The 23,784-nt window shown below is 41.3% G+C and overlaps 1 protein-coding gene across 1 annotated transcript in view; it reads right to left on the bottom strand.

The window, feature by feature from the left end:
- Positions 1–23,784, bottom strand: part of znf536 (zinc finger protein 536) — a 195,931-nt gene that overhangs the window by 107,023 nt on the left and 65,124 nt on the right. Inside the window, 1 exon segment of the mRNA XM_034578747.1 lies at positions 13,038–13,134. The gene's annotated coding sequence lies outside the window, so the exon portion shown is untranslated.

Raw genomic sequence — 23,784 nt, forward strand, 5'->3', positions numbered from 1 at the left:
AACGTGGGATCAATGAAAGGCAATCAACGAGGACTCAGTGGCCCGGTGCACTTGGTAAACTCTCTCCTGTCATCTACAACTTTACTGAAGCTCTTCCTTTTCTTTAGGAAAAATATTGCTCACTTTTTTGTGAAGCTAGACAGTGCAGCTAATCCCATAGTCTGCCACTGACCCAGCACCTACTGCAGTGAAAGCACAGCCATATCTACTTAGCAATCCCCCAGTAATTAAGGAAGGCCCGCACCATGTCTAAACCTCTTTACTGACACAGTGTTGTGTCTGCACAGCATGGAGGCAAGAAGCCATAAGAGGCTTAAAGCTCATGTACCTGTCGCTCTATAAGTGTGTCTGCATGTGTCTGTGATTCAAGAACAGACAGATTAAAAAAACTGATTGGAAAAGTAGAATTAGCCACCTTTACTGCTTTCTTAATTACTGAAGTCCACCTCTGTGTGAGCAGACTATAAATACCCTCCAAAAACGGCCCTGAATGGTTGAACACACACACACACACACAGACACATATCCACACACATGCGTGCACATACACGTGCGCACACACACACAGACACCATTTTTGCAGGGATGACCAAAAACTGAACCCGGCACTTCTCAGAAACTGGGCCAAACCATATGTCCCTCTGCATATTTTGGGATCAGACTAATTCATTTTGATGATAGCATAAAAAATGATGTCTTCAGAAAAAAGGGAGAGAAAAGAGGAAATTTGAAGAGAGTAGAGAACAGAAGAGACAGAGTAAAGTGCCATGGGGAATAGATGTGATGAATCCAGGTCTTAGGAGGAGTTCCAGGACAGTAAAATAGGGTTGAACTTTAACAGGATCAGCATCCAGGGCAACATTACACTAAGACTAGAATCTTTTTTTGACAGTGATAAAATGATCTGTAATTAGGACAAACAGCACTAAAAGCAAGTTCAGAGGTACTTTTTTTTTCTTTTTCTTTTCAGTTCGGGTGCGTTACTGCTTTGTGAGGATTCCCAGGATGGCAGGAGTTGAAAGAGACAATTAAAAAAGAGAAAGAATAGGAAATGGAAAGACACAGAGAGTATGTTCTTTGAGAGACAGAACTGAGGCAAGGCATAGCATAAGGCAAAGCATGACAAAAATTCACAACAAGTGTTAGCCAACACACATATCCCTTCATACAGGGCAGCAAAAAAAAGAGTGTTAGGTAATTTACATGTATTAATTGCGTTTCAACTGACAATGCGAGAATCTCTGTTGCCCTTAACAGTCGACGGACTGATTTCTATGTAAAGAGCTTAGGACAAATGTTCAGGAAGAATTCAAATGTTGAGTCAACAGTGTGCAACACAAGCTCATTATAGCTTAGAAATGGAGTCCCATAACTTCAACAAACAACCAACTCCACATAAGCAAGAACAACAAAAAATGTAATGTTATGAAGTCCGTCTGGCCAAATGACAATGTGATGGATATTGGGGGAAAAATAAGGCCTGAGATTTAAACTCATGAAGTTAAAATAACAGTGGTTGATAGAATTTACGCGGCATCTATTGCATCTGTGTCCGTCCTGGGAGAGGGAGCCCTCACATGTGGCTCTCTCTGAGGTTTCTATGTTTATTCCTGTGTTAAAAGTGTCTTTTGGGTAAGTTTTCCTTACTCTTGTTGAGGGTTAAGGACAGGGGATGTCGCACCTTGATAAGCCCTATGAGACAAATTGTGATTTGTGAATATGGGCTATACAAATAAAATTGTATTGATTGATTGATATTTAAGAGCATTTACCAAAGTACTGCACTTAAAAGGATAATACCAGGGGTTTTCCACAGTCTGCCCAGAAAATGTTCTATCCATGTTCTAACAACTTAAATCACTAATGACAACCAGTTCCCAATTCATGCAAGTGGGGAGATTTGAAACTTGCTCATTATAGCTAATGCATAATAATGAAACAAAAATCCACAATGGTTTTTAAACTCACTGAATTTTTTATTTTAATAGTTACAGCACAGAAACCCACCATTCCTCTTATTCAGGTGTGCACACTCACTGGAGGATAAGAGCTGGAGTGAAAGGTCAAGAACAGGGGACACTGCTGTTATATTACCAGATCAACCCGACTCTGGAGCCAACAGATGGCAGCAAGCTGTTTGTGAGACATGCAACCTATGAACTCTGAGTGCTTCTGCTGCATTTTAGAGCTGCTTTTGTAAAAATCAGAGCATGACAGTAACGCAGCGGAACTACACTACATGTCTGACAACAAGCCGTCCTGAGGTCAACGCAGTGCACAGTAGTGGAACCTCCTTCTCAGCTACTAGGTTTACAAGGGAGGATTTTAAGGTGGGTGTTAATTTGGAAAAATAGGAGCTGAAATATGGCTGTACGCTTTAAGAAATGACTGGCACTAACAGAATGTGTAAGTCAGTCGTCATCTGGTTTAAATATTCAAAACCTACGGTATGGACATATAAGTACAAACCAGTATTTGCACTTATATTTCTTCTGTACTTTTTTATGTAACTACAGTTGTGTGATAGATGCAGTTACCATTTACACTGAAGAATACAATTTTACATATGCAACAAATATTTTTGATTCTACAGATTATACAGCACACTAGTTAAAATTGAAATAAGAAAAAAATATTTAAAATCTAATCCAAACATTTGAATTATGAGCACTTTAACTTTTGACTAAACACTCACTGTACTGTTTTCAAAACACTACTGAAAAATAATTTGGATTTGAACTAGAGATTCACACGAGAGATTCATATTGTGTTTAATTCAGTTGTCTCCAATCGGAAGTCAGTACCATTATGTCAGAAAACATAACATAATTGTCTTTCAGTTGACAAGAACTAAAAATACAGACAATAGCTTTGAGATGAACAGAGGCAAAAAAGGAGGAGAGAAAATGTTTTGTCCTTCAGCTGTGTTTTCACTCCACTTTCCCACCCCATGCCAGTGACTGCAGAATAAACGGATATGTGAATTAAACCCCATTGTTTTAAAAAAGATTTGCTGCTAAATTTAGGCGAAGCTCTTGTTCTCCCTCGATGTGAAAGAATGTGCCAGTTATGTTTGTGTGTTTTATTTTCTTCCTTTCCTTTATCCTTCACCGTGATCTCGGGCTACATACATCTTATGTTGTTTGAACAAGTGTGAGTGGTGTGTCTTTGCAAAGCAAAAGAGCGAGAGGAAGAAACGCTCACACATATAGTTCAGCCAGGCGATTTTTGCAATTAGAAAAGACACAAAAATAATTATTCTGCAGTGCAGTCAGTCGACATATCCAGAGTCGATGATGCACGGATCACGTGTTTAATAAAAAAGGTTAATCAGTTGTTAATCAGAGGATTAATAACTTGTTATTTTCTTTACAAACCATTAATATTATGCCATAAATATTTAATGTTGATAGGTCTTTTTTTTGTAGGAGTGACAGCGTGGGGGTGGGTGATGTGTGCTTGATGATGCAGGGCAGAGTGAGCTATATCCAGGCATTAATGTGCATTAATCATGCTTTGGTGAAGACAAATAAATTCATTCATGTTTATTAATACAACCTTGGAGAAAACAATACTCTTTACATTATTCACTGAGTTATTAATAAAGGATTTATGAACAGGAGGATTACAGGACAGAGACTGAGAAGCATGGAGAAAGAAAGGCAGACAAAAAGAGGGGAAGAGACAAAAAAAAGAGAGCAGAAGAGGGACGTCAGAGTCAAAAAGCCAGGAGCAAAAGTTCATTAATGTTTAGGATGGAAGGGGCATGTTTAGGGAGGGGATGAAATGTGTGTGTGTGTGCGTGTGTGTGTGTGCGTGTGTCTGTGTGTGTGTGTGTGTGTGTGTGTGTGTGTGTGTGTGTGTGTGTGTGTGTGTGTGTGTGTGTGAGCAATCCACCGCTGGAAAGCTGGGGGTTAAACAGAGATTTTCTGCCCTCACTCTTTTTCTCCTTAACAAATTACCCTGCCCATTTGCTAATCAAAGCAAAACAAATATTGCTTTTCATTCGCTCCATTTGTTTGAATGAACATACAGACATTCCCAAAATACTCATTCCCAGCTCAAATGTAATTAAATTGTGCCTTTAGTGAAAACATGCAGTGGTACTCCAATTAGTTGTGTTTTTGTCGTCGGGTAAAGACGGAGAATGGCAGTGGGTACGCCCCAGGCACCTCGGTGTCCCAAAATGGAAGTATGTCTTGATGGCTGGGTTAGGGGGGAGTGTGTTTGTTAGACAGTGTTTGGGTGCACAAGGCTGATTGCAATGACAGGAAAAACGTGATTGCAGAGTTGGTGGATGATATAGTGATCCGATGATATTTTATTTGTTGTGCTGTGAATATGACATGACCGTTGTGGCAGGGTTTGAGATAAGAGAAATGGCAGCACAAGTTGTTTGTTGCTGAAATATGATCACTCTTGGTTTGTTTTAAGGGAGAAAGGCCAATGCCATAAACCTGTCTCCTAAAATGTTTCTGTACAACAAAGCAACAACAGCAAAGTTCTCGTCTTTACAATGTGTTTATTCACATTCAATCAAAACCACAATTTTTCCAAAACTTTAAACTAAGAGCTTTTGTTGCCACAGACGAAAGTCTGGACACAATCCCCGGTTTGTGGCGTGAGAGTCGTGCTCTTTGTGCACCCACAGATTCCCTTGTGTGAGCTCCTGATTGGCTACTCAGCAAGTCACTCATGGATCTTATTGTTTAATTGGTTTTATGCTCTGTCCTCTGTGCCCTTTTTACACCCATTTACTTGTTATAGATGGAAGCAGGACCAGGGGGAAGCTGGTGATGAAGTAGTGTGTATTGCACAGCTTGGATGGCACCCATTAGGTACGAGATTAGAAAATGGATACATTTTTGCAGATGATTTTATAAAGTAAAACTTAATTTCAAGTAATATAACGATGCTTTTTAAAAAAGCCCAAACTTATTCATTTGCTCATTTCAAATATTTAATAATAATGTATTAAGCCTCTGAATTAAACTCTCTAGATGTTGGAAAACCTGCTCAGCTGCTCAAAAAACTACAAGTCTGTAAGAGGAAGAGGCCCCTCCAGGCCTAAAGGCCTATTCAGCCCCTTGGGACAAGACTTTGTGCACGGTCTGACAATGAATATTGGTTTGATTCCCTGCCAAATTCAAACTGTCTCCTATCATTTTTCAATCTATATCAACTGTCAAATAAAAGCAAAATGCCAAAAAGTGATCTTTAAGGACAAAAAAATTATGGAGGAATATGAATGACGGTGCATATTTTATTTTATCCTCTAGTTCTGGGGTTATGTGTTTTATTATATCGTGCCAATGTTGTGTTAATGCCCATTGGTAGTGAAGATGTGTTTCGTGCTGCCATGCATTTGTAAATCCATCTTCTAATCATTGCTTTTTCTCCTTCTCCGTCTTAGATGGCTTCACGCCTCTCTTTTCCTTTGTCTTAAGCTCCAAATTGTGTTTTTATTGAAAGTCTATAGGGAACGCTCGGCAAAATGTCATCCATCAACCTGTCGATGAATCTATTCTTTCATTTAATGATCAGTCTACCTGATATGCATTTTACATGGCTCCATATACCTATAATGGGAATCAATGGAAAGCAAATAAAGCTGGAAGCCAGTAAGCTGCATGTCTGACGGATGGATGTGGACGCCGGTTATTTGTCAATACACACAGCTCTGTTCTTAACCGTGTGGCTTTGTCCTATATACGCCTGGATGAATGTGACTGTAAAGGTGGCTCACTGTGGGTTAGAGAGTGGCTTACATATTAGTCTGTACAATCCCACCACTTGTCTTAAAAAAAATAAGAAAGAGCAAGAGATTGAGTAAAAGAGACAGAAAGACAGGAGAAGTTGGAAATAATGACGGCAGAAAGAGATAAAGAAAGAAGGACGCTTAATGAAAAAGGGAGAAAGACGGAGAGCATGAGGCTCAAAAAACAGATGAAAGGACAGAGAAAGGAGAGGGATGGGAGGAATGGCTGCTCTACGTGGTTTCAGTTAAATACAGATTTCATCATACAACTGGGGAGAAGGGGGTGGGGGGTGGCGATGGTGGCTGTGGCAGCTCTAAAACACATAACTTTTTACGAAGTGAAAATCAAATATTAAAAATGACAGGCCTTATAAGTGTGCTGAGTGAGCTCGGGTCACGGAGGGAGGGAGGTGCGGGCGGCTTGTCAGCTACTATCTGTCAGGGCGAATTAGAAACAATCAGGGCCGAGTGAAAGGGAAGGTGATTGTTATTAAGCGGCGGGGCCCTGCGAGCGGGCGCCCCAGATGTGGCCGTGCATATAAAAGAACAGGAAACCGGCAGTTTAATTCAGGAAGCTTGCCGAGGCGAGCGAGCAACGCCACAAAGGAGGAGAGGGAGGTGGAGGGCGCTGGGAGGGGGGGCAGAGGATATGAGGGGGTTGGGGCTTCTTGTTGCTAATACGCTGGAAGTTACTTTGATAACACATTAGGCCTTTTGAGGAATGATGGACCTTTTTTTTCCTTTTTTTCTCCTCAGCTCATCCATCTCTGTCCATCCCGCTGGGGGAAGTCGCTGGTTAGTGGGCAATAGGAAGAATCACGGGTGAAATCTAGATAAGTCGCCCTAAACACACACACACGTATATGAGTGAGTGAGGAGGGGAGAGACAGCCAAGCCCATATATCAATTACAACTTGATATCCTGGGAGGAGGATGGGACGGAGAAAGAACCTCCCTGAACGGATGGATATGTGTGTGTGTGTGTGTGTGTGTGTGTGTGTGTGTGTGTGTGTGTGTGTGTGTGTGTGTGTGTGTGTGTGTGTGTGTGTGTGTGTGTGTGTGAGAAAGCGCTCCTGTCTTCAGAGCCCAATCCCCCTGAACACACTTCTTTTTTTTTCTTCTGGTAATCATCTAACAGTCCTTCCCCGTCTCTCCCTGAGCTGCTGTCAGTGTTTTGTCCACGTGTGTGCACTTCTTCTCCTGTGCACGCTCATCACAGCACATTGATGGACATGGACATGACTCGATTTTGACTCCTTTGATAGTCGTCCTGTTATCTGTCAAGTTGTGCCCCCTGCGCCTCTAAAACTGCTATGAGACAGACATCAATGTCCACAGATCCCTATCAGGGAGAAGGGGAATGAGTGTGGAGCAGTGAGGGTTGCTGGGGCAAGGCGGGGGCTCGTTGTTGTGTACAATATATTAGTCAGGGGAGGCTGGGTGTATTTGAATGATCGGGACTGATAGTAATCTACCAAGAGGCTGCAGAGCCAAAGGCATATTGGCCGTTGGAAAACATTAAAAACCACACTCCAACACAAACTGTGAACTGCCAGGAAGAGGGGGAGAAAACTTAACTTGATGCCTCAATTTAACTTCAATGTGTCGAGTGCTTATCAAAAAGAATCAGATAAGATAATTAAGAATCGTAAAAACACAAGTACTGCAAAGGAGAGGTTTGTTAGAGGTTTTATTTGACTATACTGGGAGACAATCTGAGACAGAAAGTCAAGTGGATCCATTGTTTTTCAAATAGTTTCACTTAACACCAGTTACGTGAAATCAATGGGACGTACTGAGGGGGAAAAAAGAGCAGAAATGAAGGTGTTGTTAAGATAGTTTCTTTCATATAGTGCTTTTGTCTCAGAGCTTGAAGGGCTTTGATTTCTGTTTACTTTGTAGTGAGACATATCGCAAGAAATTATCCCTCCCCTTAAGAATCATTGATCATCCAATAGGTTGAAATCAAGCAGTCTTGTCACATACTCTCTTTCTCTCTCTCTCTCTCGTCATTTTTATCGTAGTGATCAGTCGAACGCTCGCCTAACACAAGCCGTCTCTAGTTTCCACCTCCCAGGTTTTTCTCTCCATTGCCACTGCCAATGTAGCGGAGGTTATGGTGTTAAACACGAAGCTGCTAAACGTTCCCCAAGGTAATAACAGTCAGCGTATATGAAGCGCTGCGCTATATGGCGACAGGAAGTTTCAGCTGAGTGTGGAAGCAGTGGGGACTGAGGGGAAAAGATGTGAGGGAGGGTGAAAGAGGAAGAAAATTTGAAGGAAATAAAAATAATTAGCAGACAATGAGGGTGCAACAGGAAAGAGCTGGTAGAGGGCTAATTGCTGAACCAGAGGTATGAATAAAGACAACGAGAAGTGATACTAATGTTGCTCTGTTGTGATGCTGTCACAACAGTTCTTTGGTTGCAATGAGCTTGTGATTACACCACATTTTAGGCCTGTCAGCCATTTAATCTATTTATCCACTCCTGTTTTCTATACACTAGGCTATACAAATATTAAATCAATTTGAGTGTGAAAACTATTCTTGACCTTGTAAACAATGGTTTGACAAAGTAACTTTAACTCAAGTTCCACCTACTGTCTTTTCTTTAGGTTTTTACCACATCTCAGGATCTTTATCTACTAATTGAAGTTGACTCATAGGGTTAGGGTTGCCATGAAATCAGTGGAAGGCTGGAGAAAGATCCCAGAGGCCAATCACATTCACAGCTAAGTGGAGATTGAGTTAGGATGGTTTTGTCAAACAGCTTCAATTTGACTGAACATGCAGAGTATGGTCAGTTCAACCACATCTTCCCTTCACAGTGGTCCTTCACTGACTATATATACGGAACAATCAATCAAGTTGATTTCATTTGACAAGTTCAAAGACTGAATACTATGAAAAAGTATTAAGGGCAACATATCCTAAATCCATTGTCACTTATTGGTTGATCCTATTGGCATCTATTGCATGTCTGTCGTCCTGTCCTCTGTGAGGTTTCTACCTTCTTTTTACCCTGCTAAAAGTTTTTTTTTGTAGTTTTTCCTGACTCTTGTTGAGGGTTAAGGGAAGAGGATGTCACACCTTGTTAAAGCCCTATGAGACAAATTGTGATTTGTGAATATGGGCTATACAAACAAAATTTGATTGATGATTGATTGATTGATACTTATAATTTGTCAAGTGCTGAACTTTTTTAATGTTTCTGACAACAATATCATGATCAGGGACAGAATCAATAATACAGTGCTGACTGATAGTATGAGATGGCATGCAAACCACTTTTTTTTCTTGCTGGTCCATTAATGCCTCAAGCTTTGTCTTTTCAATCAATTTAATAAAAATAAAAACCATAGTTTAAATCTCTCTGGATGACAAAATATGTGTTTTATCAAGTGCAAGGAATACGTAAAAATTATATTAACCTATTGTATCTAATTAATTGACTGAAAATGTGTTCAGTGCGTGTTGTATATTATATGTCAGGTGAGTGTTTTTTTTTTACATTTTATACCTTAAATCAGTATATAGAGTAGCCTAAATAGAGCCCAAATGTATATTTTTACATTATATGATGTCAGAGTTTACTTTGAATGAAATATGAATTGTTGTCCATTTTCCCAAGAAAACATTGTACTATCTACTCATTACACGCTGCTCCTAGACATGACATAAATTGTGATTTGTAGAAAATTGTTTTCTGAAGTGTCATAAACCGTAATAGAGTTGTATTGTACCCAGATGTCGTAAAGAGGATGAGAGTGTCTCTACCCAACCAGACTGACCCAAATCTTCCTCTTGATGAAAAGGGAGTAAAGGTGTAAAGATATGTGGAAGAAGAAATTCAGAAGTAAAAAAAACAGAAGATATGGATGCTGTGGGAGGTGGAAATTGTCCCTTCCTGCAATCTCATTCAATCCCCATTTTTTTCTCCAGGAGGCCAAATCCAGGCCATGTCTAAGATTTCACAACGATTAGCGAGGGAGGGATGAGGAGGGATATAGAGATGTACTAGAGCAGCATTAGCCATTAATCACCAAGGAGTGAGAGAGAGGGAGAGACAGAGACAGTGAGAGAAGCAGAGAGGGAGTGATAAAGAAACAGAGGTCCTAGCATGGCTCAGCATGGGACTTGTACATTTTACTGTCTGGACCACCAGGGGTCTTGTGTTTGACGGCAGAAGAGTGGCTCAGTATCCGTACAGGGCCTTCTTAATCCTGGCAGTCAGAGATTCAGGACCAGAGTACATCCAACATAAAAACGCATGGTTTCAATTAATGCCAACATTTCTGCATGTGTGGTGTATTTTGGAAGATATATTTAATTATGTTTATGACTGAACAGAATGTAAAGTTTATATTGTTGAGCAAATTGTTGTAAAATTGTATTCAATTTGAGTGTTATTCTTTTTTTTTTTTTTTTGGAAAAACGGAATAAAACCTTCAGATTTGGGCTTGAGTTATGGGCTCTTTGTTCTTGGACGGACATTGAGTCATTAGCAACCATTTTGTTATCTTGCTAGAGGTCCAGTATCAACCAGAACAAACATAGTCTTCACATCAAGTCTTCTTCTTGGTATTGAAATGTCTACAAAGAGCGTTGTTCTAACATCAGCCTCCAAAACCCTTGATAAATCATCTTAAACCAAACCCTCATCCTTTTTGTAATATTCCACACCCTCCAGTCACCACACCATATAGAGTTGTCAGTAATGATTGGAAGGGCAGACCAGAAAGCAGCAGCAATGTTAAGTGCCACAAGTGCATGGAGTTAAACTCTATCGTATACTACACGATTTAGCTGCACTGTCAAGGAGAGGTGGCAGAGAAATGTCCAAAGAGGAGGTCGGAAGAATAAAAATGCCCTAATACTGCTATGAATGACAAAAATTGACTGCAGAAGTGAGACCGCAGAGTTAAACTGCGAGATTCTGAATGAGCATAGAAGGGTGGGGTGGATTTTTTCAACTTCCTTTTCCAGAATAGCTTACTCTACCTTTAAATAAACCGATATTGACTGTTACTCAAAAAAGGAAAATGCGTGCATCAGTCTCCTGTGTCACATGCTTGGTTGAGCAATTCATTTAGTTGACCTTCTTCCATAGAGGTTTTTTGGTGTCAAGTCTCACCACGTGCACGAGCTTGCCCGTTGGTAAACGATAAATTAAGGTTTGACAAGAAAATCTCATCACAGGCTCCACTTACTTTACTATGACATAACCAGGTGTGGGATTTTGGTCAGAGATAATGCAGGCTGTCACCCCCTCCCCCATGTACAACTACCTATTATCAAGTGACTAAATTATATACTTCCATCACACCTAAACCATCTCCATGACAACTGGGCAACTCCATGCATTGAGAAAGGCCAGGAGATGTGTATGGAAGCTTCAGAAACACAACATCAGTGGACCTTGTGATGGTAACGTCTCGGTACACGTTATTTGCCATATGGGTATTATGCTGTGTTCACACCAAATGCAAAGTGAATGTTTGGGTCGCAGGATCATTTGTGTTTACTCGGGGTACTCGCGCAAGCAACATGAGTAAACACAACCCAAAAATATTTGCCAGTTCTCCTCCAGAAAAGAGGGCAACTACCGGCTGAAGTGACAATAGCTGCATTGTACTTGTTGTGGAAACACCAGAGAAGCCAGCGCCGACATGTGTGGGATCACAAAATCGATCCAGAGGTGCGCAGAGCTCGGTAAAATCTCACCCTCTTCTCCAGGAGCTGAGTCTGGATGACTGCCGTGTCCAGTGCTACCTCAGACTGAACAGTGGCCGTTTTGATGGCCTGCTAGCTTGGGTCAGTGCCGGGATCTGCGTTCGGTGATTTTCATCCACAACGCTGAATCCCTTTGGTGTCACGCACATTTTTCATTCGAGATCAAATATTTCCACTTTGGGGCGAGTGACAGGAAATTTACATCTTTGCATTGACTTTGTATGAAATCTCATCGCGTGAACAATTTGCTTTGCGTTTGGTGTGAATGCACCATTAGCAATTATTTAAGTGATGAAACATGGGCACAGCTAGGGAGAACAACACAGGTTTTCGGCTGAGGATATTGTATCAACATGTCTTCAACATGTAAGTGTTAGGCTGAATATTGAACCTTCATCCACTCATCTTTCAGGGGATTCCTCCATTAGTAGATAGAAATAAAGGAGTTTTGCTGGACAACAGTTTCCACTTTATCAGCCTTCTAGTTTTCTACCTACATAAAGGGTGTTGCCAAACCCTCCCTCCACCCCACTTAGTGTTCCCTGCATCCTCCTTACGTGTCCCTTATCCCCTCCTCCTCCCCCTCCCTCTACTTTTTCCTCTCTACCTATTTTAATTTTATTATTTTTTTCTGTACTATGAATAAATTTTGTCTGTCCCGGACATGAAAATGTCAAATACCTAAAATACACCTAGGCTAAATAGCATATTAATTTTTAATGCCTGCTCATCCTATGCTGCTATTCTCATATCAGGCCTGTCTGCCAACAGCTGTTGCTGGCTCTCTGGCTGGGAATTTATCATCCATCTAGCTAAAGGAGGGGAGAGAGGGAGAGAATAAAAAAAGAGATGGGGGACATTGTTCCGAAGACGAGGAAAAGAGGAGGGACAGATCCGTTTTTTCATGGATCCCTAGCTTGCATTTATATCACCCACACCTCGCAACTTTCTTTCTTTGATATATGAGTGGGATTCAATTACACTAATGCCAAACATAAATTGTTCAAGATTCGTTCCTATTTCCCACTCCACGGTGTGTTATAGTGCAAGCCTCCTCATACATAAAAAAGAAATAAGGAACAAAGTAGTGACATTGACGCTGGAGGTAGTGACATTGGGGAGAGCAGCAGAGGGAGGCAAGATGCGTGGAAGCAATGTGCCAATGTGGGTGTTGAATGCCACCCATGTGCGTTTTTAGGTGGCATGTGGTGGATGATTATCATAGATTATCACAATCCAGATTGTTACAAGTTCTGTCTGTGCACATAGCAAGCAGTGTACTGTAGCTGTGTGACTGTCTCTGTGTGCGTGTGTGTGTTTTGGTTTAAGACGGAGTGCCTTTGGGGATAAGACTAAATGGTGAGTGAATGACGAACAGTTGGAGTGTGTGAGTGTTTGTGTGCTTTTATTCATGTGTATGTGTCTTGTTCTGTTATCCTTACAGTGTGAGAAGCAAATATCATACAGGGTTTGGAAAAATGAGAAAAATCTTCAAGTCGAGAACAATTTGCTGCGGGTTAAGGTATGAATTGTGTGTGAGCTTACCTTAACACCCCAACTGCATAATGGAGTCCAACGTGTCTGTCAGGATCAACTGGCCTCTCGCTGTCACTCCCGACTGACTACTGCTTACTGGAACCACCTAGGAGCAGAAACAGTGGAGGGGAAAGATTAGAAACAGAGGTGATAATGAAATATAGACGTGAAGAGTGGACTGGATGGAGAAGACAGTGACGTGTGGGGAGGAAGAGGAAGATGAGGTGGGGCAGGGGGTCAATGTCGAGATGAAAATCTAACAAATTCAGCAAGCGACACTGCAGAGGTCAAGGGAATGCAGCCAGAAAAAGGTTAAAGATGAAATCAAAGCTGGCTCGCTGTGGTGCCCGGAGGCACAGCTGAAAATCTATCCCTCCAAGGCAAGGCCACCGCTGACGTGAGGCAGACAAGAAGCTAAATACTGCACGCCACTCGGGGATCTTTCATTTTCAACCGATCAATAAGGGCTTATATTTATCAGGGCCTCCGAGCAGCTGCCACGTCTGACAACCTCCACTTCATTTTTGCACTCCTCCTCAGCTCTTTTCTCCTCCTCCTCTTCTTCCCTTTCTCCTCCTCCTCTCCACCCCTGCACGCCAAATTGAGACCCATCGACCATGAAAAGGGGCAGAGATCCTGGATTGCCATTAACCCCCCTTGTGTCACCAGACTGTCTGACACACACACACACACACACACACACACACACACACACACACACACACACACACACACACACACTCACACACACATACCCTGGAGATATAATTCAGCTAAAGGTCTGTCTCCCCCTTCTTTAAAGAAACATGCCTTATTATTATGGCCTTGGCACAGACACCAGAACCTCCTCATGTCTTTTGTCCCTCAAGCTGCCCAAATACATGCACGCACACGCACACGCACACACACACACACACGCACACGCGCACACACACACACACACACACACACACACACACACACACACACACACACACACACATACAAACTATCTTAAACACACATGCACAGAGAGAAACACACACCCCACCGCCACAACTTGATTTCACTTTTAATTACTACGTGTTTGTACGTCTCTTTTTTGCCAAATTTATTTCATATAACGAAAATATCAAATCCCAAATTACCACTATAAATCTGAGGAGCATCATGAGAAGCGGGAGATTGGGTTTAGGGGTCTGAGTTAAAATAACTGTCTGTCTAATCATCTGCACAACAATATTTGCTGTGAGGCATTCTAAATAGATTATCGCTAGTCCATCTGTGTCATCATTGATTTATAAAGCATTAAGCTGCTTGGAGAAGAGATAGGGCCTTGCCTTCTCTGCCGTTAAAGGGGCTTCTTGTCGAAATCAGGGGCACAGCAATGGAACAACTGTGGCACTCGTCTAACCTCCCCTTTAATCGTCAGGCGAGAGGAAGTGAAAATAGGACGGGCGTATCTGTGTTTTTTTCTAAAAGGGAAGTATGAATCCAAATTTTCTGCATCTCTTTTTGTTTGGTGATACAAAGAGACTGGGAGGAGGGGAGGAAGTACAGAAAAAAATATACACACAGAGAGAAACAAATAGCGCACATAAACACATATGCACATACACACATGTGAAAAAAAAACAAGGGACATCATTAACATATGAATGCTATATGCAAATGGTAGGGAGAGAGCAGATGTTGTTGCATTTAATTGACCTATATGTGAATTGCATCCAAACCTTTCACTGTGTTTTCTGGGCCCACTGAGTACGGTTTTGACTGGCTTTCTAGTACCACTCAATACACGAGCAAGGAGCACAGTGATGTTAGCGGTGTTTAAACATAAAGAGGGAGATGAGAAAAAATACAGCAGAGGAGAATACAATTCTTGTTCCTTACTGATGAGAATCTCTGCCAACACTGATTACCAGTACTTACTACTGGGAAAATTTAATTTGAGTTCAATTTTATAAGTAGTTTTATCTCATGCTATGATTTGGAGGGACTCCATTCATTTGACAGCATAGTGGCTACTTTAGAGATATGCATATACTACAGATAGAATTGGCCCAGAGGCAGGGTACATCTTGGACAGGTCGACAGCCTTTCACAGGGCTGACTAATGGTTTTATTTTAAGATTCTTAAGATTTTTAAGATTCTGATTCATTTGGTGACACCTGTGGTTACTGCTTGTAATGGCAGCAGCGTTTTATTACTAATCAAGCGAAATCCTATCGCCTCCTGTTTAAATATGAGGAAACGTAACCGCTGCATTGATGCTATTCACTGGCAACATTTCCACAGTCCACAAAGTTCTGCATTTGTATTTTCTACATTGCATGTGTGCTTAGGTTTAAGCAAAAAAATTAAATTTGAGAAAGACGATGGTGAGAAAAAAAATTGTAATAGTATACTTACATATAGTGCACTTTTGACTTTTCCACTGTTTAATCAAAATTCAAAAAATGTTGTTGCAACAGGTGATTAATAGCTTGTGTGTGTATGAGTGTGGGGGGGCACCCTGTCCTAATAATTAGGTTATTAATACAACTAAACTGAGAAGGAAAATATGTTTTGAAGGAAACGTTATTGTCACAAATATGTTCCAACTGAAAATACCGATAAAATGTTACCAGTGGACATATTTGTTTTCTGCCAAATTAGGGAAAGGTTGTGGTCTGGTTTAACATTAAAAAGCACAGCAACTTCATACACTGTTTTATAATTTAAGCAAAAGCATTATCTTTAAATGTCTACTTGAAGCACTTTTGATACTTCAACTTATTACCACTGACAGGGCTGTGGATGCGAGCCCCGGTCTCGTTCTCATCGGTGTGACAGTTTTGCACTTTGCACGCCCACCATCCACTCCAACAACCTCCAGGCAACTCGGCTGCGGTTACTAACCGGAGCTTTATTCATTCAAAAATATTTAGCTTCTGAAGATAATACAGCCAGCGATTACATGTCCTACAAAAGGTGTTTTCTGTTTCAGTTGAGTTGCATAGAAACATGTTTTCCAGAGGACAATGTCGGGATGGGGGCTACAGTGACGTGTTCTGCTTATTCACTTGCAATACTGTTGGTGCACTAAGCTTTAACTATTGACCACTGTTGTATTTACTCAGGAAATGAGTATCACACATATTAATTTAATGCTTTGAGTTACAAAGAGTGGCCAAGTCTCTCAGGTACAGCCAGGGGTGTAACCTTATCTTTGAGAGGTCCTCCATTTGTACTCAATCATTTATGAATTCAAATATTTTATTTTTCTTAAGATTTCTCCCACAAATGTTTTACACCCATTCACATGGCAGTGGAATTAGGGAGAATCCGTGACATGCCCATTAGGAAAGAGAACCAAAATATGGTAATAGTTGATTACATGCTGTCTATCTTAAAAATAAATAAAAGATTTTTCATTTGATCTATTTCATTTAAAAAATGTCAATATTAACTTTGCCCTCTATAAATGCTCATCCTACTTTCAAGGTACCTCTTTTAATACATATTTGCTGTTTCAAAAATGTGCACCTAATTTTTAGGAGACATTGTCGGGCCCAATTTGTTTTGCCCATTGTAAGTGAAACTTGCACATACCCTGGCTTTGATCTTCTGTATCATGTTCACATTTCCTGTGAATCCCTTGTGCATGGATTTGCAATTTGAATACTGCACAGGAAAGGCAGATGTAGCCAGTTACAATGAAACATTTTATATATAGAATTTAAATACACCTACACCTACTGAATAGAGGTTGATGGACCCTCTGGCGGAATCTTTACATTGTTGCATTATTAATTTGACTAAACTAAAAGAGTAAAGAGGACAACTGGATATCTTAGGCAGCCTGCCAAGGCCCTGATAGAAGGTGATTTTGAAAGTCTATTCATCTGTAGCTTTATCAAGCCCCCCAACTAGATTTGATTCTGCAGCCAGCAACAGATAGAGAGCGAGGGAGAGAAAGAGGATGGAAAGTCACACATTTTACACTGCAATGTTTGCATGGGTGAGCCATGAAAAACACAGATGCTATTTTCATCTGGGCCTCTGCCTTTCTTTTTTTTTTTTTAAATTCTTCTCTCCCCACCACCACACCCCCACCTCCCAGCCGCCGCCACCGCCGCCAATCTTTGGGAATGTCATTAAATTGTATTAAATAGCCTTTTGTCCAGGGGGCAAGGACCACCCGATATATGATAATACATTAAGGCCCCAGTGTAGCAGCCACTGAGCCGAGACCATCTTAAGAACAAGCATGGTGTGTGCCTTTGTGTGCGTGTGTGCATGTGTGTGCGTACGTGCGTGTGTGCGTGTGTGTGCGTACTTGTGCATGTGTACTAAAAAAGTGGACGGTAATACTTGCAGAAGACGCTGGTGACAGGAAGACGAGGAAGAGGCAAGTTAAGGGTAGAGGGACAGAAAGAGTGAGATAAAGGGAAAGAGAGAGGAAGCGAGGGAGAGAACGAGGTGGTGTGGCTGCCTGCCTGCGCATGTGGCTCTCTAACAACTGTGACACATACTAATAGAAACATACCTAATAAATTACAAGCTTTCAGGGTCTGGCAAGCTGACATTTTCTCTGTGCACGGGACAATTTCATATCTGCGCCGCAAAGTCGAGGGGCTGCTGGACCAAATTGCATCACACAGAGATGCCAGAGGATTAGCATAAAAATTAACACTTAAATTTCAGCTTATTGTCAACCCCACTCCTGCACCGGCTGCCTCACAACAATCAATTCCTCTTAGAAATCTGATTAGATTCCATGACGCTTATTATCCAAGTCATGTCTGCCTGCCCCCTTCACTAACACCCCCCCACCCCCCCCCCCCCCAACCCAACCCAACCCCCCCCGCACACACACACACACACACACACACACACACACACACACACACACACACACACACCACTGCTATAGTCAGAGCACTAGCTGCCGTGACTGCCCACACCATTTGTTTAAATGGAATTAAGGAGGAAATAAATCTATAGGTGTGGCATTTCTTTTGACACATGATGGCTCATTCTCTTTCTGGGTGTTTGTCATGTGAATTTGTGTCTTTTGCGTGCACAGAAAATCCATCCTGACATGTTGATATTGTACCTTTTGCGAGACAAGTTAATTCCAATTCTCTGGAATGCTTTGATGAACCGATTGCTGTTGGTCAACCATGAGATATGAGTGGTTATTATTCGCCTTTTTTTCTTTTCTTTTCTTTCAGTTAGAAGAATGAGCATTATATTATCTTGAGTATTTAGATTCCAATCTCACTGATTCGTGTCAGTCTTAATCTACGGTTCTATGTCTCTCTTCATTTCCACCCCCCAACTCTTTTTAAATGAACTTGACTGCATCTCATCCATCCTCAAGAACACACCAGTCACAAATGCTTTATGTTTATAGCAGAGAGCTGGAATGATGTAAAAAAAAAGGGAAAAAAGAGATCTCATGAGGCTGTCGCAATGAAATATTTGTCAATAACAGTTTCTGTTGAAGCACATTGCACAAGTATGTACTAAAAGCACAGCACACTTTGGGTGGCTCTGGTAAGACTCTTGATTGTTTAGACAAATGGCATTTCATCGCATCCAGATGTCTTTAAGCTGTGCTCAACCACCAGCGCTGCTTTCCAAAGCACAGGCTGAATGTATACAAACATCTCCTCATAACTGCATTCCTCATCTGGGCCTGCAAGCGTCACCGCACTCGTCACTGAGCTTGGATGACAGCCCGCGGTGAGGAGAGTTAACATTTTGATATTTAGGGTTTTGAGGTAATCTTCACAGGGGCAGAGTCTTTCACTACAACAGGGGATTGATTAGTTTGGCTGAGTCTGAGGTAAAACACATCATCCTGCCGAATCAAGTACGGAAAAAAATTAGACTTTCTGAAGGGGTTAAAATCTGAGCAGATTTCAAAGCGACAGCAGTTATCATGAATTAAAATTGCAGGATAAGGAGAGGCCTAAGAGTGGAAGGGATTGTGGATCAATCCTGGCCCGGACAGGCGTTATAACATAACACTGGTACAAAGGGTCCAGAATAAAGACGCCCACAGGGTTGAGAGAGGGAGAGAAGAGAGAGGGAGAAGGAACAAATTGTCTGATGTTCTAAGTGGATAACAACAGCTCCTGCTATGCAGCAGCAGAGGCGCAGAATAATTTAAACCGGCTACCCGGCGACCCCACCCCTCCTTCCCCTCTCTCACCCCGTGGCCACCACTCCATTCTTATGTTAACACGGCTAAAGAGGAGTGGGCCACCCAGCAGCAAAGAGCAGAAACTTAAGTCCATCCTTCAGGAAAAATAATCCATCTCCCTGCCTCTCTTTGCGATGTAACTTTACTCACTTAAACACACACACATACCGCTGAAACAGATACAGGGGGGAGAGCACCAGCACATTTACTGTGCCTTTAAAGCATATTACTTTTCAGACAAGAGTTTGAAGAATAATAAACCCGGTGCTTAACTGGGCTATTTTCCCTTTCAGTTAATGCCACGCAAAGGCAAGGCGGGGGCGAGAAAAATTCATAAGTCTTTAAATGCAGAGTAAACACTGCTTTCTTTGTTGATTGTAGAGCTCTGTTTTTTGTGTGTGTGTGTTTTTTTTGTGTTGATCTTGCCCCTTTCCCCTCTTTCTTCCCTTTTTTGTCTGTCAGTGTATGAACCAGAAGAGCTGCTGTTGTGTTTGGTCTCCAAACAGCTCATGTGAGGTACACACCTCTGTGACATTTTATAGGTTCAAATCCCAGAGAATGGGAGAGAGTCATATTTTACACCAGTGGTTTATTTTAACGGGCGCTTGTAATTAACGCAGCATGTCCTTTATCTCCCAGCCATCTATGCCAAGGCCTTCATTTAAACAACTTTATTGTGAAATGTTTGCGTTCTCAGCATTCGGCCAGGGCCCACACACAGAATATTATTTCATACTTCAAGGGAAGGGTGGGGGAGTGCGTAGGGGGGGGGGGGGGGGGGGTCGTTGGAAGAGTTTATGCTTTGAGCGGTTATTGTTTTTGATTACAGCAAGACTCCTTTTAAAATGGATCAAGCCTCGGTAACCTTACATACACACATATGCACACAAACACAAGAGTCTCACACATCCACTGACTCACGCTGAAGTTGTGAGAGGCTGGAGGAGAACCTGTTTACAGAAGGTCTGTGCGAACCTGAAGCCTTTTCCCGGGCCAAATGTACAATCTCAGCATGATTTACGAGAGTACGATCACACTATTTATGTCCAAATGAGAGCACTTGTTTAATGCCGCTGCTTGGGGGCTTCTTTTTGGAGTGTGGTGTGTTTGTGTTCCTGCAGAGTTTAATGGAATTTGATGGGGAGATTGCGTGTTTACACGTTGTCAAAATTACCCAGAGTTAACACAGCACTCAACCTACACAGGTGTTTCTCGCAGGCTAACAATGGAACTTAGAAGATCAAACTGTGCAATGTGAGTGTCCAATCAAATGCCACATGTTCAGTGTGCTGTTGCATTTTATAATTTTGTAGAGCAGACCTCCTGTGCTGAACATATGACCACAGTCCACTGTGAATTCACAATAAATACAGTGTTCTTATAAAGAACCAGATTCTAAAAGTGAATGGCTGAACTGGTGTATGCTGTCAGCACATTAGTAGCAAAATGTCTACACATTCCTGCACTTCTGATTGGCCTTGTTCTTCCTCTGTATGTGACGGCATCTGCAGAGTTTGAGGCTTGGCAAAAGACAGATTATATTGAAACCAGACAACAAAGCACATGTTTATCTTATCTTTGGGGTGAGATATACACGAAGGATAAATACGTCTTAAAACCGCTTTCAAGCTACATTATGGTTTTTTTAAATGAGAGTGCAACCAATGTGATTGTATGTAATATTCAAAACGGTCCCGGTCAGCAGTTCTCTGACCTTTATAAAACAGTCACAGCAGATATTCTGTTCTTATCTTAAAATAATAATAATAATAATAATAATAATAATAATAATAATAATAATAATAATAATAATACAGCACCCATGCTTAAAATATAATATCTATAGTTCCTTATGGTACCACTGCATTATCATTTCAGATGTATCACAGATTCCCTCGCGGATGCTAAGTTAAGTATATTCTGCTTTTAGCACACAGAGAAGATTGACAGCAAAAACATGCACGAGAGGGAGAGACTCATGATAAAGATTGTGAGCAAGGGAAGCTGCAATGCTGCAGCCTCCTGAGCCACCAAAAACACTTCAACACATGGATTTCAATGGAGGGTTAGTTAGAGGGACTCTGTGACTGATGCCTTGGGCACTGCCATCTACAAAGACTTCACACACCACGACCTACAATAAAAGAGGAACGCACAGCGTAGACTCGAGGATTGAAGACAAAACAACTTGCAGTTGATACTTTAACACACTGTACAGCAGCTTCATCCTTCTGAAATCTGGCTACGACTTTCCTTTTTAATCCATATCCAAGTAAAAAAGGACCCAATGATCACTGAGTTACAGTAGATAGGTGGGCCACACTTCACCCGTTCTACATCAATGGGCAAGAAATACACTGCTTGGACTAAAGAGCCAACTTTCTTTGCCTGCAGAAAAAGTCACTGTAGTGTTATTTCCACCAAATGAACAACATCTGAACCTCATTTCTTTCTCTGTTCCCTGTTGCATCAGTAGATGGACCAACAGACCAACTGATAAATTCAAGAAGGAAGAACAATCCAATCTCCTAAAAACGTGCTTCATAAACCCCACCTCCTACAAGTATTAATAAAATTAGGGCTATACATCACTAAGATTTGTTTCATTCTTTTTTTCATATAGATTATCAAGCAAAAGATTATTGAACTGCCAAAGTTTTCATTGAGGTTTGGCTTGTTTTCAGGTTGACAGTAATGTTCACGTACTATAGTAAACAACCCAAATTATACCTCCAAGCTAATGCATGATAACTACTCTAATGACAACGGTAAAGTTACTTTTCTTTTCTTTTCTTTTTTTGGCCGAAGGCAAAATCCTGGAATCTCAGAGCCTGACTTTTAGTTACCTCCCTCTCACTCGCCCAAGTGTCAGGTCTGCAACCGCTTTTATTGATTCAGACATCTTCATCAAGACAACAGGACGACTCGACAAAGTAGAATGATTTTATTTTGAAGAAAGGCATGAAAGGCATGAGTGCTCACTCTATGTACTTCTCATCATCAAAATATGACCTTTCAAATAGTCTGTCAACTTTCAATAACAGATCCCTAACCAGTTTCTTACTGGACCGCCTTAAAAGAAATTGTGTTTGTCCAATTCGAGATTTTTAAGATTTACATTTTTGAGACAAATTATCTCTTCTCAAATTCACATATTTACGCAGAGAGGAGACAAGACCTCACAATGCTTCTACAAAAAGCTGCACTGTATGAAATGCTTGGTGAAATCATCATGATGGGAAACACATGAAGAAACATTCTTATTTTCTCTGTGGATCCAATTGAGAAAGGTGGTGTCTACAACACAGCACAGCATTTTCATTCTGAAAGGAAGCCTTGGTGGTTGACCCATGTCCATCTCTACACTGTATGTCAGTGCTGCTGGCTACATCTGCTCCCTGCGATGTATAACCTTACTTAAACTTGAGCCTCTGACCACACAGGGCAAATATGTGAGCAGGTGGAATATTTAAACAGTTGTTTCTTATTAGTGGAGCTGCTAGAGATGCATGTTTTGGGGGTTAAGGTCAACAGGCAGAGCCAAAGAAACAGTTTTACACCAGACTAAATAAGTTTAAGACTTTGTGTTACAGGGAATAAAAGAGGAGCTAGCTTACGTTCTAAAACATATATACTGTAAGTTATCAAAGCTCGTTAACTAGCCTTATGCCTTATTCATAATGATTTATATTTTCAATGTTACAAGTTTTTTTTTGCAGGTAATATTTACAATGAAAAACCTGTGGCTTTTTAACAAGTGTGTGCATTAGTGAAATATGTATCTTTTCGGGTTCACCATCCCCATTGCTTCTTTTTCTTTCCTTCTTGCATTATATTCATCAGGGTTCCTCTCAACTTGTCTCCCTCTGCATCCTCCTCCACCCTCTCTCAGTCTCCTCCTCCCCTCTCCTGTATGTTGTGGTGTGAGAGGCTATAAGGGGATAAAGTGAGGCGCAGACACTTCTTTAGCCCAGCGGAGGCCAAACAGATCGAAGATGGAGAGCTCCTAGCTGCTGGGTAAGCTGTACACCATGAACTCAGATGGTCTCCCGCCTTTCTTATCACCTTTCCTTTTCCTTCATACCATTGCCCCTCTTTCTTTTAAATTTAATCATGTGCTCCCCTTCTCAATGAAACTGATATGTTGGGCTGGAATTTTCATCACTTTTACACTTAAGACCAGCAACTGTCAGACAGACACACTATGGACTCCAGGATTTTTCTAACTGTTCTAAAACAAATTATTGCTACCAAATTAATGTATTTTTAAAGTGTAATTGGTTTACACTTTTTAAAGTCATAACATACGTAACCCAAATATACTGTCACACACACAAACACAAGTGCCCTCCAGTCAGTCCAACAAGTAGGGGTAGTATTGGTCGTACCTGGTTATGCCAAATCCTCAACTGTGTCATTCAAACCTTTTCAATTTTTAATCACCAGCTCCAAAATCAGAACAAGTCCCTTTACTGCCAAGCACACACACACACACACACACACACACACACACACACACACACACACACACACACACACACACACACACACACACACACACACACACACACACACAGCAG

This window comes from Hippoglossus hippoglossus, chromosome 3 (genome assembly GCF_009819705.1).
Source record: "Hippoglossus hippoglossus isolate fHipHip1 chromosome 3, fHipHip1.pri, whole genome shotgun sequence".
Classification (NCBI taxonomy): Eukaryota; Metazoa; Chordata; class Actinopteri; order Pleuronectiformes; family Pleuronectidae; genus Hippoglossus; species Hippoglossus hippoglossus.